Raw genomic sequence first — 14,790 nt, 5'->3', positions numbered from 1 at the left:
TTGACACTGTGGGAGGATTTAATTATTATAATTCTACAAAAAATATTTACATATAGTTATTGACCATGCAACAAGATATGTCTGGGCTTTTCCCTCGAAAAGTGTAACTTCAGAAACCTATGCCAATTGTCTAAAACAAATATTTCAAATACAAGTCCCCGAAAAAATTCTGAGTGACAGGAATGCAGCCTTCACTTCCTCTAGATTCAAAAAAATTCCTTAAAAAGCATAATGTTAAACAACTTTTAACTTCATTTCACCATACCCAGACAAATGGTAAAGTAGAAAGAGTAAATCAATCAATAGTATGTCGACTAAAATGTAAAGTAAATTCTTCTTCTAAAAACGTACCATGGACTAAAGTGCTAGAGCAAGTTGTTATCGAATATAACAACTCCCCTCATACGGTATCTAAGTTCACCCCAGCATACTTACTATTTGGTAACCTCCCTTTTGAATCTCCAATTGATCAAAATAAATACCCTTCCTTAATGTCGTTAACACCTTCCATGTTTCTTCAAGATAATAAGACAATAGGAGTACCTTACTTAGATAACTTGGACAGTATTAATTTGACCAAAAGAAACCGGTATCAACAAAAGCTACGGCAAGAGTTAAGAAGAAGGTTTAGGGAAGAATATTTAGGTCTTTTAATTCAATAGAATTTTAGTAAGAACAGTCTGAAACAGATAAGTGCCGGTGAAGTTGTTCTGGTTGGATGTGATAATAGAAGACGAATATTCTGGCCTTTGGGTATAGTCACAGAGGTCTTTCCTGGAAAGGACAATCATGTGAGAGTAGTGAAAGTAAAAACAGAAGTAGAACAACTCGTACACTCTGTCCAACGGTTATACCCTTTAGAGATTACTAATCCGAACAATTTACTTAGAGCTAAAGAACTTGAACGAAATTTTGTGCCAACTGTTTCTCATAAAAGGAACATTCCTCATAAATCTGAAAATGTTAAGAGGGACAGTACTTAAAAGGAACTGATTTTGAACTAAAAACTAGATGTGGTAGAAAAATTGTCAAACCTTCTCGTTATAAGTGAATTTTTTAAGTATATGTTCTGTATTATTATTTAACTTATGTTGTGAGTATATTGAGTATTATATGCAAATCTATTTTTATTTTTATTTAATCTTTTGATTTTCATAGACCATTTTAAGAAAACCAAAAGGTGGGAGTATGTTGTGAGCTCCATGATTTATATTTGTTAACGATATTCAACAGCCGTTGTGTTCCTTTTTATACAGAGTTTTGCTTTTGTAGTTTGGCAACAGTAAGAAAGATTAGAATAAGGTTTTGATTTCCTTAAGTGTGTTATTTAAAAATATTTCTTTTCAAGTGTTATAGAATGGAGTCAGACTTAATTTAAAGGCGAGAAAGACTGAATGAAATAATATTCAGGTAGATTCAACGCAACAATACTCATACAAGAGACTCATCTTAGACCAGCACTGAAAATACTTTACGCTAATTATAACACCTACCATACGGATTGGGAGACAGGAAGAGGCGGTGGTATTATCACATTTGTTAAAAGGAGCATAAAACACTCTCAAATTCCATGTCCCAGCACCGCTTTCGAAAGTAACACAATAGAACACAAAATATTCAAAATTTCTAATATAGACATCCCACTAAATAGTAATTCCAGCACACAAGAACTGATTCACCTCCTTTAATCTAATACTTCTAACATTGTTGGAGGGGATTTGAACGCCAAACACCCCTGCTGGAACCGGAGACTTGCAAACAGGTAAGGAAATGACATATTTAACCTCATTCGATCACATAATTATAGCATTTATGCCCCAGACGAGCCCACCCATTACGGGTACAACAGCGCCACCACAATTGCCTTCTTTATCTCAAATAACATTACTAACAGATGCAATATTTCTGTAATCCCAGCCTCTCTTCTCTGGGGACATGCAGCTTTAACCAATATTAACATTTACAAGTACTGGAAAATAAAATTTTAAGAGAAATTATCAATGCTCCTTGGTATATTCCAAACACCTGCATTCACAGAGACTTTCAAATCGAACCTATTCAAAAGATTAAACGATTATCGGCCAACTTCTTTCATTCAGTACAAAACCCACAGTAATATCCTTATTAGCACCCTCAGATACTCCCCGCATCGCGTATTTTATTTCCTCCCCAGGAAACGCAACTCTCGGCTATTTTGGCGATTTATGAGGTCTTAGCGAAATTGTGTAGCTAGTGCATGCGCAAAGAGGGACATGCTATCGTGATGCAATGTCGTATTTTGTTGAAGGCTACTTGATCCTCGGTATTTTGTAATGTTAGGTTTTATGTAGTTGTGCATGTGTCAAATATAAGTACTGAAGCAGCAGACTTCACGTGTGATTAATGGGGGGGGGAGTCAAATGGCGGTTCATTTTCAACAGAGTATACTTATGGTGCTTTTTTTATAGCTTGACTACATATCGAGCTATTGGCAGTTATTAGCACTGCATATTCTTAGCATGCTTGCATTACAATAAAGATAAAATATTAGGTATACACGAAAAAACGGCTTTAGCTGAGTATGAGTTCATAGGATATGATAAAAGTAATGTAGGTAGTAGTTTTTTTTTTTTTTTTTTTTTTTTTTTTTTGCTTATAGAATGCTGGAGTTGTACGTACTTTGTCTCAGCACCTGTGTTATTTCATCATTCCTGTAAATTTGCGAGATTTATGAAACCGTGATATTTAATAATGAGTATACTTGGTCGAGAGTGAACAATAAAATAATAATTATTCTTTCTAATTTAATAATGACTATTCTTAGTTTAGCTGACATAGTTCAGTATTAATAATTATGTAGCTATAACATATATTGTATATATTTATCTATTAAATAGTTCTGTTAGGATATATATTGTTTCTTATAAGTTATCAATGGATGCATAAAAATTAATAATTTTTCATTTTGACAGTTTTTAACTCATTTCATCTTCCCTTGCTTCCGTTGTATAGTTCGTGACATAAGCTTATACATACATATATCTAGTTTCTGATTGTATGTTACTCTAAAAGTGCGAATTTTGGTATATCCTAGATTTTGCCAGTAAAACCTAGCTTTTACCAAAGTTCCTTGGTAAAAGTCTGAAGTGTGCTTTAATATGATTCCATTTCGGACTTTTACCAAGCCTTCTGGTAAAAGCCCGAAATGAGGGATTTAAATCGCCTCTGAATAAACCTTAGCACGCGAAGTCCATCACAACACAATTCTGTTCCTGCTCCTTTTATTTTGTGCCATTTGCAGTCTAGCTTCGAGCGAATTCAAACAAGCGCAAGCAGCTATGATCTAAAATACAGAGGCATACCTATGGTTTTCAGCGCCCGGGGACAACTGAAGATTTTGCCCCCTTTCTGTGTGCCAAGAATGGGGAAGCATTTTATTCTAAAATTCTGTAATTATTTAATGTATTCTAAAATTATGTAATATATATTTTATTCTAAAATTATGTAACATAAATTTGGCACTCCCTGAAAGCTGTGCCCGGGGACAGATGTCCCCCCTTGCCTCACCCTAGCTACGCCACTGCTAAAATAGAAGCAGTTTGTTTCCATTTCAACATGTTTTGCTTTTTTTAGTTTGCTGAAAGGAAATGAGTGAAGTTATGCGGAAGACATTTTTTACGACATTTCGTCTGAATCTGTAAAAAATAAGCATGACTTTTCTAATAAAATTTCTGATTTGTTTAATAAGCTTTTATTAAACAAATCAGAAATACACTTCTTTAATAAAGTGAAAGAAGCAAAATGTGTGAAGGAAAAACAATCATTTCATTACAGAAGGATGAAACTGAAGCCTGCACAATAAAAAAATTGATGAAGTAACGTATATCTTGCAAAACATTTTCACAACTTTTGGAGTCCCGAACATTCTCCATTCCAACAATGGAAGGAAATTTTGCAACCAAATCCTAAACAGTTTATGTGGAGTGATATAAAAATAGTTCACGGTAAGCCGAGATGCAGTCAATTGCAAGGTTCTGTCGAACGGGTGAACCAAGACGTTGAGAACATGTTGGCAACATGGAAGGAAACAAATAACACAGAAAAATGGTCAGAAGGAGTAAAGATTGTTGAAGCAATGAAAAACAAAGCTATCACTAGAGAATCAAATGTTCATCTTACAAAAAAGCTATGTTTGGTTGTCCTATGAAGCTGAGACCTGCTAACTCGATTTTTCCACGTAATTTTATTAGTAACATGATCACTAAAAAGGACTTAGAAAATATTATAAATATTAATAATGAATACATGGTTATTAACCATGATCAAACAGATTAACAGAAGATGAAGGCACTAATTTTGAATGAACAGTTGATATTTGAAGCGCAAGATAATAATAATACACAGATACATGGTTTACACAACGGGTGCAATTATCAGCAAAGTTCAAAATGTGAACGTGTTTCAAAAGACAGCTAAGGAAGGACTTGAGAAGTATGCAAATAAGATGAAGATTGCGTCTACTAAAAACTTTCCGAAACCTAGTCTAGGATAAAATGTTAAAATAAAAGTACCTGATATTGAAGATCGAAAATGGATTCAAAATCAGTAAGAGCTGTTATTATAGACATTATGAGTTTGATGTTCTTGGTATTAAGTTTGGTAAATTAAAATCGTTGTACACACACACACACACACACACACAAAAAAAAAAAAAAAAAAAAAAAAAGGTTATTATTTACGAAGAAAATTTTTTAAACAGCGAAGAAGTTGTTTGCACACGAGAAATGTGTCCATGAAGTAGTAAGAACTTTTTTTAATTGGGTGACAAGGACTCAGAAAATGCAACTGTTCAAAAAAGTATACTACAAACATGTGTTTGTGCTGTAGACACATAAGCTTTTTTGAAAGCTGGAGACATGAAAAATTAGCAACCGCCTTCGCCGGAAATCGAACCACGGACCTCTGGAATATCGGCCTGGTGTGCAGAAACACTACACCACGAAGGCACGCTAGGAAAATGGGAGAAATACCTTGTATACTCCACTTTTTAAAAGGCGACTAGGGTTTTCAGGGGACCCAATCGCCAAATCCTGGGTGTGGAGAAACCTCAACCAACACACTTTTAGTTCGGGCGCCACTGTAGAGACATTAGGATTTTTGGAAGCTGGAAAGATGAAAAATTAGCAACCGCCTTCGCCGGGAATCGAACCACGGACCTCTGGAATACCGGCCCAGCGTGCAGAACCACTACACCAGGAAGGCACGCTAGGAAAGTGGGAGAAATACCGTATAGTGCAGATCAGCTGATCTACTTTGTAATTCAAAATGCCCTACAACTTTGTTGTAATAGGTAGTAAAAAGTATTAGGTGTATTAAAGAAAAACATACTACATTTTTCTTATTTTTATTAATTTTTTCTGAGCTACCTGTTTAATTTTTTTAACTATTGCTGAAATCATTTTTAAAAATTGTTCAAATCTCTTCAGCAGTTATCGAGAGAACTGTGCATTAATTTGCAACTCTTTTTGAAAAATAATTGTAAGACAGTTTCATTGATATAGTCTTAAATCATATCTTATTTTGATCACTTTTACAATTTAAATTCTCAGTTAAAAAGTTTAATCTCAATTAAAAGTAAAAAGCGTGTTTTAACTATTTTTTTTGGGGGGGGGACACACTGTATACATTATATCTGGAAATGGAAAATCCTATCATAAGTAATCCCTCGTTTCGGGCTTTTACCGGAAGTCCTTGGCAAGTCCTAGGTTCTACCGCAAAAGCTTGGTAAAAGTCCAAAATGGAATCATAGTAAAGTATTAAAGCAAACTTTGACTTTTATTTAGGCATTTTGGTGAAAGCTAGGTTTTACCGGACTTTGGGCTTTTACAGTAACATATACACATATACATATACAAACACTTACAAAGAGTGATATATTTTCCTTTATATATATATATATATATATATATATATATATATATATGGGGACATATCATGAGAGGCAGTATATTCAAAATGTGCATTTTTGTTTTAAAGGAAAATTCAATCTGAGAAATATTTTATCATGTAAGGAATGTTAATCAGAAGCAACATAGTTAGGTAATATATTTTGAAAGATCATTTAAAGTAATTATTATGTTTATCAGTGTTAGGTTTATTTTAGATTATCTTTAACATACATTTGAGTAATTTAATATTACAGTCTCTTTAATAATAGATTTAAATAAATCATAAATGTATTTTTTCTTATTTAGACCTAAGTAATTATCATTTCTATATGTCCATTGATTGACTTTTAGTTTTCGGTTTTCTAAAAATTCTATAATGGTTTATAATTTAATAACTTCGCCTAATAAGAGGTAAAAAGTATATTCTATAACTCATAATTCTTAGTGTTTTATTTTAAAAACTGTTATTAGAAATGTATTTTGAAATTGTATCACACAGAAAACACACATAATAGCTTATGTAGTGACATCATCTATCACCTTTTCCCATCTGGCTTTTAAAACTAAGTAAAAAACCATAAAGTTACTTTAGAGGCTGAATATTGTTTGATATCTTGCAACACAGCTGAGAACTTTGTTGAAATCAAAAGCATAGTAACGAGATTATAATATGTCTGGGATTTGGAAGTTGTGTGATTATTTGTTATTACGCATTAATAGGATTGTTTTTCGTTTACAAGGTAGAGGTAACCTAATTGTAACTTATCCTTAATAAATTACACTTTCTTATTCTCATTAAATAAATATAATTTATATGCCGTACAGCTTGGGGTTGTGCATTTTTCCAATACTAACCGTAGTCTTTGTGCATTGGACTGCAATATATAAAGCATTTGTTATAAAATCTAGAAAATGTTCCTTTTGATGTCATTTCAAAACAGAAGATGTATTTTATTTCCCAGTCCTCTATTTATCCTGCCTATTTATCAGAACCTATTTATCGGGCCCTGTTTGACATTCTCATTCTGAGCATATGCCGCAGAAATTTAAAAACATATGCACGATTAATGTTGTTTAATGCACGATTAACGATGTTCCGTCGATTTAATTTAATGTATACTGGACGTGTTTTTGGTTAGTGCTAAGCAGCATTTCCTAAACAACAAAATATTGTTCAGACCATGAACATCCTTGAAAAAGAAACTGTCACTGCAATTGTTTATATCGTGCATAGGATGGCTTTATACTGACTGCTGGTAGAGATATAGTACAAAGTCAGAGATCTAGAATATTCGTGACATTGACAATTTCGGATTTGGGATTTTGCTGCATACTACATCTTAAGTTTAAATCCAGTAAGATGTTAATTATAAAATTAAAAATATGAAATGGTGATTTATGAAATAACGAAGTATGTATGACCGAAAGGGAATCAAAATGTACAAAAAGGAAATGTTCAATATTTATTTATTTGCTTTATTAAACATTTATTTCAATGTAACTTGTTAAATTTTTTGTGCTAACACTTTCTCTTTAATTCTATAGATAGACAGAAATTCTTGTTCAATAGCAAAGAATTCCCTGGGAATTACCTAAAAATGAGGAGGAAGCAGTGAAATTACTACAGAATAAAGGGATTCCTCATAGCTGAAGATTTTGTAAAAATAATCCTGAAATGATGTGTTTTACCAATTACGATGCACCAAAATAACGTTGCAACCTTAGATCTTGCCGAGAAAAATTTTCGAATATCACACTTGGTTTGAAGGATCTCACAAATAATCACACAACTTCCAAATCCCAGACATATTATAATCTCGTTACTATGCTTTTGATTTCAACAAAGTTCTCAGCTGTGTTGCAAGATATCAAACAATATTCAGCCTCTAAAGTAACTTTATGGTTTTTTACTTAGTTTTAAAAGCCAGATGGGAAAAAGTGATAGATGATGTCACTACATAAGCTATTATGTGTGTTTTCTGTGTGATACAATTTCAAAATACATTTCTAATAACAGTTTTTAAAATAAAACACTAAGAATTATGAGTTATAGAATATACTTTTTACCTCTTATTAGGCGAAGTTATTAAATTATAAACCATTATAGAATTTTTAGAAAACCGAAAACTAAAAGTCAATCAATGGACATATAGAAATGATAATTACTGCAATATTTATGTACCATTGGTACCATGGACTGACCTCAATTGAGTTTTGTAATATGCAATACAGCTGGTGGTTAAAACAATTATATGTGGAAATTTTTTTAACCATTTTATATCTAGATATGTCTCATGTCTGTTTTTGAAGTCTGTTAATGAGTGTTATTTTAAAAAATCCTAGTTGATTGCTCATTCAAATTACAACAGTGCACAATCCTAAATGTTGGAAATTATTTCTTACAAAATTTTAATTTTTATAAAAATTGATGAAAAATATATAGAATCATTTATCATGCCAGCAAATTGGAATTAATTGCAATCATATAGACATTTAACAGGTTAAGAAAATTCTTATTCGGCATAAGATTTACAATATAGAAGCATTTACTACAAGAGGAAAATTATTTCTAATGTGTCAGCTAAGTAATTTGACAATTGTAACGTTTAAATAAATAATATTTAAATGACAAATTTATGTGGCAAAATGAAAATTTTACGTGCTACCTCTCTTGCAAGAAATATATCTCATTTTAAAAGCATGAAAATATTTTAAGACTTGTTTTTAATATTTTTTTCCTCTTATTATACAGCAATTTTTTCCTCTTATTATACACCATAAGTTTGGCATAATGTTGCTTTTAGTTTGTGTGTTATTAAAATATCCACTGTGCACTTTTAAGAAATAACTATCTTGAAATTTAAAGTTTAAAAATTATGGCAATTATTTTAATTAATAGTGTCAAGCTGATATAACTACAGAACAATTTTCAAATTTTAATTATATAAAATTTATTAATTATATAAAATTTTAATTAAATAATTAATTGTATAAAAACTAAAATCAGATTTAATACATAATAAAAGCAATCTTTCAATGAACATTTTTATAAACAAAATGGTATAAATCAAAGAACTATTTATCATTAATTTAAACGGAAAAAGGTTCTCGAATTAGGAAGAAAAAGCCTTTCAAATTATATTTAAACAAATTAAAAGTAATAAAATATAAAATGGTGTAATAAATATATAGTCTAATTAATAATACATATATTATAAATTAGCATTTAAAAGGCCAGCAAGTGCATTATAATTACAGTTGATTGAGTAATTATTTTTGGTATCCTGAGTTGTCAAAGATCTGATAGTAAAACATGCAATTTTTTTATGCAGAAAGAAGAACGAAAATCATTTAGTAGTATCTTAACCATTGCTTCAGTGTGTACTGTTCCTATGATTTCTATGCCTGTTTGCTCACAGCACTGGCAATTCAGGTTTATATTGTGTTATGGTTAGTATAAACTATTAAAATTAATATATTCAATATACACAAAAATTTGTTTTCATACATGATCAAAGCATTTTGAAGAAACTGCCTTAGATCAGTATACCTTCTTAAAATTAAGGCGTACATTTTTGCAGTCATTACATTAAATAAAAATATTAAATAATTATTTCACTTTTTCATTCTAGAAAAATGAAAATCCATGCTTTCTATTGAGAGATTTTTGAAGAATGAACAAAAAAAAAAAAAAAAAAATTAATTACCCCATATGTTTTTGTTTTTATGCACTATATTCATATGATAAATCTGTATTTATTTTGAAAAGTTTTGAATGAGAACTAAAGGGGTGCAGGTTGATGGCATTTAAATTTCTCTTCACTTTGTGGCATTTGTGTACTTTATATAGAAGGAAACAAATAGTCCTCAAGAATTAATGGAAACGGAAGAGGGATAGATGATCTTTGGATCTATCTCCTGGTCATTGTTTCAAAATGAGACAGAGCATGTTTCAAAATGAGACGGGTCTTTACTCTTGCAAGCCGATTTATTCCATCAGGTCCTGGAAGTAGTTCTATGACACGACCAAGTTGCCAAAAAAGTCTTTTGTCACTACTACTGATCAAAACAATATCATCCAATTTAATAGTAACTTTCCTTTCAGCTCTTTTATGCGAAACCTTGAGAATTCCCAAATATTCTTTACGAAACCTATTTTTAAATGCTTCTTGTATAGTTTGAATATACTGAAATCTTTTTTGTAAATTATTTGATTTAATACTGTATTTTATATCTCGCAAACGACTAGTTCTAATTTCTTTTAAAACGTCGGCAGGAGTTAAAGCTTTAAATTCAGGATCCCGCGAACGGTCTGGCTGCATGGGCGTTTTCGTGGTTTTCCCCATGTGTAACGTGTATACGAGCCAGTTTCCCTTAGGAAGTCCTCCACGAAAGGCATCCCTCCCCTTAGGCAGATAGCCCTAGTGTGCTTTGCCATAATTAAATACACCAAACAGCTTTAAATTCAGGGTCGAAAGGAATTACTGTCAACGGTCGGTCATTAAGAATCGCTTCACAGTCACACAGTATCGTGTACATTTCTTCATAATTTAAACAAGCATGTTTAAGAACTTTTTAAGAACTTGCTTCATCATTCCGATAAGACGTTCCCACCAACCACCCCACCATTTTGACCGGGAGAGTTGGCGAACTGAACACCCTCTACTTGGAAGATCTGCAGTGTTATGTTGACCAGGTATATGCCTCCAATCCTCCACACGTGTCAAAAACCTTATTTCCTGTACTCTGGTTTGTACAAATGTCCGCCATGGTTCTTCCCTTTTCATCCATGCAAGGACAGTAGTTGAATTTGTGCAGAAAAATGTACTTCTGGCCTCAAAGTCTTTTAGAACGTCTGTGCAGCAAGACGAGATGCAATAGTTGCTGCTAACAATTTTAATCTTATAATAGTAGTTTCCTTTTTACCACAAGGGGAAACTCTAGACCTAGCCTGAAGCAACTGGACTTTAACTGATTCAGGATCTTCTACACGAATGAAAACTACTGCCGCATACGCTGCTTGACTGGCGACACAGAAAACATGTATTGAACACTGTTTTGGCTGATATCGTATCCACCTTGGAATTTTAATGTTTTTCAAAAGAAAAATGTCTTTTACCCATTTTAAAAATTTACTTTTAATTTCAGTGTTAAATTCTTCGTCGCATTTTACTTTTTGTTTCCCATGTAACGCTGTAATAACATCTTGGGTAATATAAGGACTGGACATGTTATACCGATGGGATCAAATAGTTTACGGGCTATTGCCAAAATACTTCTTTTCGTGACTTTCTCGAAACAAAGATTTTGCAGATTAGCAACATTTATTTCAAGAGTATCGCCTTGTCTTTCCCATAACTGCCCTTCCAACCAAGGCAAAGAAAGACACTACAAAGCGGTTATCTTCTATTTTTACAGTATCAAGAAAATGTTGCCTGGTAGCCTCATACAATTCCAATTTACTCTTTTGTTCGGATGGGTCCGTAATACCAAGCGAGTCGAGGGCCCATAAATCAGAAATTCAAGCCTCTTTATTCAACATTGAAGTAACTAAGAATGTTGAACCTTCACTATTCAACTCCCCGGTTTTTCCCATAACCGTCCATCCTAACTTTATCTCAATGGCTACAAGACCGTTTGAAATTTGTTTACGATTCCCCGTTAATAATCGTCCTGCAACATCGGCTCCTATTAAAATTTCTGTAGGTCCTTCTAAACGATCTGTTAAACTTATTCCCCAGTCAGCAAGCTCTTTAAGCCATATTCCTTGTCCAATAGAATGTATATTATTACAAATAACAGGCTGACTTAACGTATCAAAATTACAGCTGTACGAGCCAGACGTATTAGATAAATGAATTTTGTAAACTTTATGTTCACACAAACTGGTCGTTGTACCGCCAAATAACGCATGGCTAAGGTATTCCTTAACCTTATACCTATAACCCATATCTTGAGCTGTGCTTTGCAGACTATACGACGTTTGAGAACCAGTATCAATTATAGCTCGAACCGAACGAGATTTTTTATCTCCTTTAATTATTTCTCTTATTGTTTGCAGCAAAACTTTAGGAGGCCTTGAAGAAATGTTGGCGAGAGTTTCAGCCTGATTTGGAGGCTGTTCCGTTGCCCTTGTCTCACTCATTTGTGAATGACCCTTACATAGAAAAGTATGATGCCTTTTACCACATGTAAGACAAAGTGTTTTTAATCTACACCTCTTGACAGAATGTCCAGATTTCAGACACAGGTAACAAGAGCGTGTCCTTTAGACCAAAACTTCTCTTTCCGACAACGATAAGTTACGCGCCTGAAAACATTCCGCAGAACCAAGATTTATACTGGAACAAAATATGCAGCCTTTTCTAGCTTCATGAGAAGAAGTAAACAGTTCAGCTGCCGTAAGTTTTAAGTGAGGTTCGTTCATCTTTAAACCCTAATTCCCTTTCTTATTACCGTGAGCCAATCGATCGAAAACATTGAAAGATTTAGCTGCTAAAGAAATTCTTTCCTCACTTTCAACTTCACCGCGCAAGAAACGTAAAAGGCGCTCAAGGTCGGATTCCCTTTCTCTTGACTCGGCGTTTTCGCCGGTTAAACTTTCTGATCCTTTACGCGAAAACCTAAGTCTCTCCCACGTTTTTAAAACTTCATTCGGCAATGCTGATTCTACCAATGGATATAATATCGCGCAATATTTGCCTCTATTTATTCCCAATATCTCCAAGGCTCTTAGATTAGATTCAAGTTCATCGTATAGTTTCCGCAAAGAGCATGTACTTTGTTTTTGAATAAAAAGGTTTAACAAATCACGAATATAAATCTCCGTTAGTAATTCTTTGTTACCAAAACGCGTTTGCAATGCCTCAATTGCGCTCTTGTAACTATCGCCAGTTGGCGGAAAGCTTTTAACTATTTCCTCTGCGGGAGAATTCTTCTTCATAGCCTGTGCCAAAGAAGCAAACTTATCATTACTATCTAGTGTAGGAGCTTTATCAATCTTTTGAAATTGCCCCCAGAATCCCAGCCATTTCTTCACGTTACCATCAAAGATAGGCAATTTAATCTTCGGATAATGTAACATTTTATTCTGAACAAAGGACGGATCAATTAAAGTTACATTCGGGGTACCAGAAGTGAGATCTTTTAGTTTACTTTCCATAAGTCTCCACCTATCAAAATATAATTCAGATTCATCTATTTCCTTAATAAGTAAGGTCTCATCTGTAATTTCTTTAAACATTAATTCTCGTATTTTCATTTCAGTATCAAACAAAACTTTAGCTTTCTCGGCAATAACTTTTATTTTAATTAATTTTTCTTCCTGATTAAATTTAGTTTCTTCATTCTCAAATTCATTACACGCTTTACTAATAGTCTTCTATATTGAGTTCGTTCTAATTTTAAGGCTTCCATGATTCAAAAATAAAAAAGTCCCTTACCTTGCAAACAATGTCCTGTCACTTGGCGCCAAATGTTGATTTTTTCTGTTAAATCCTATGTGATATATCTGACTTCGAATCTAAAATTTCTTAAGAATACAAAGCCTTGTCTGAAACTTAAAGGTTTATTTAACTAGAACTTCAAAATGATGAAAAACTTAACATCATAAACGAAAACTTAACATTTTAGGTGGAGACATTCAAAATGCTTTAACTGGCAGCTATTCCGGCACTGTGAAGAACACTTTATTTAAAAGGAGGAAATCCATCTAGCCCTTTCGGCATACATCTCCATTCGCTGGATTCAGACTTCAGCTCCTACGTACTTTCCATAATTAACATAGCTTTGTTACATAACGTGAGTTGTCCTTGTACAAACCATAAATAGTACATTTCAATACAATTTTTATCCTTTCAAAATGTTCTTGTGAAGTAAAATTTCAAGTAAAGAAAAGAACTTTTTTTATAGTCTACATATACAGATTCACAGAAATCTTTTAGTTTTGTGACTCAAATTTATAAGTATGAAAATATTTATAAATTTTGACTGCTGCAGCTTCTATTTCAATGTCAACTGAAGTTTGAAGGCATTTCTGTACACTTTCAGCACTACAACTAGTTGCCAGTGCCATTTCTTCCTAGTTGCTTTCTCAGTTTATTGTAAATATTGTTTTCTTCTCAATATTTAATGTCTCCTGAGTTTGTAACTTTAATGTAATTTAACAACATGAGATTCTGAAAAAAATTTTGGGGGAATATAGATAAATGATTACCATCTGATTGGACTGCAGGCCTAATCCTTAGCTGCATTTTCAAATAGTAGATGGCTTCTGTTGAAGCAGTATTTAAACACCGTGTGATGGACAAACTCCTGGGATCAGTTGTTATTTCTGGCAATATTAGTGTTAGCAGTGTTGAGCAAGGGAGTTTCATACAACTAAAAAAATACTTTCAGAATAAAGAAATATGTGTTCTTTTTCTTTTTTTTTTTAGATGTTTTCAGAGGAATTACACAAAAAACTTCTGTTATTCTTATCAAAATTCAATAGCAGTATGAATGAAAAAGTCGATCACTGACACACATTGCAGAAAGCTTCTCGGCAAATCCACTGTTTATTTCCATTTAAAAAATTTTATTTTAATGTTTATCATCTCCCTTCAAATATTAGCACTGGATGGTTATATTTGTGTAATAAATTCAGGTTTCATAAGTTCATGATTATATTTTAAATACACATGCATAAAAACACAAAAAGACAAGTTTAAGATAATAAATATACCGATCTGTGTTTTAATTGCCATAGATCCAAACTAGAGATGTGCGTGTCATGTACCCAATGTCTGCCCAAAGCATCACACCAGGTGGAGGGCTCCTATGCCAATATCGAATGCAAGCAGGCTACGTGCGGTCTCCTGGGAGC

The sequence above is a fragment of the Stegodyphus dumicola genome, chromosome 7 (assembly GCF_044657685.1).
Source record: "Stegodyphus dumicola isolate Sdum_Otavi_A_Nest chromosome 7, ASM4465768v1".
In the NCBI taxonomy this organism is placed as follows: Eukaryota; Metazoa; Arthropoda; class Arachnida; order Araneae; family Eresidae; genus Stegodyphus; species Stegodyphus dumicola.
The sequence above is the reverse complement of the archived record's forward strand: the minus strand, read 5'-3'. Positions refer to the sequence as shown.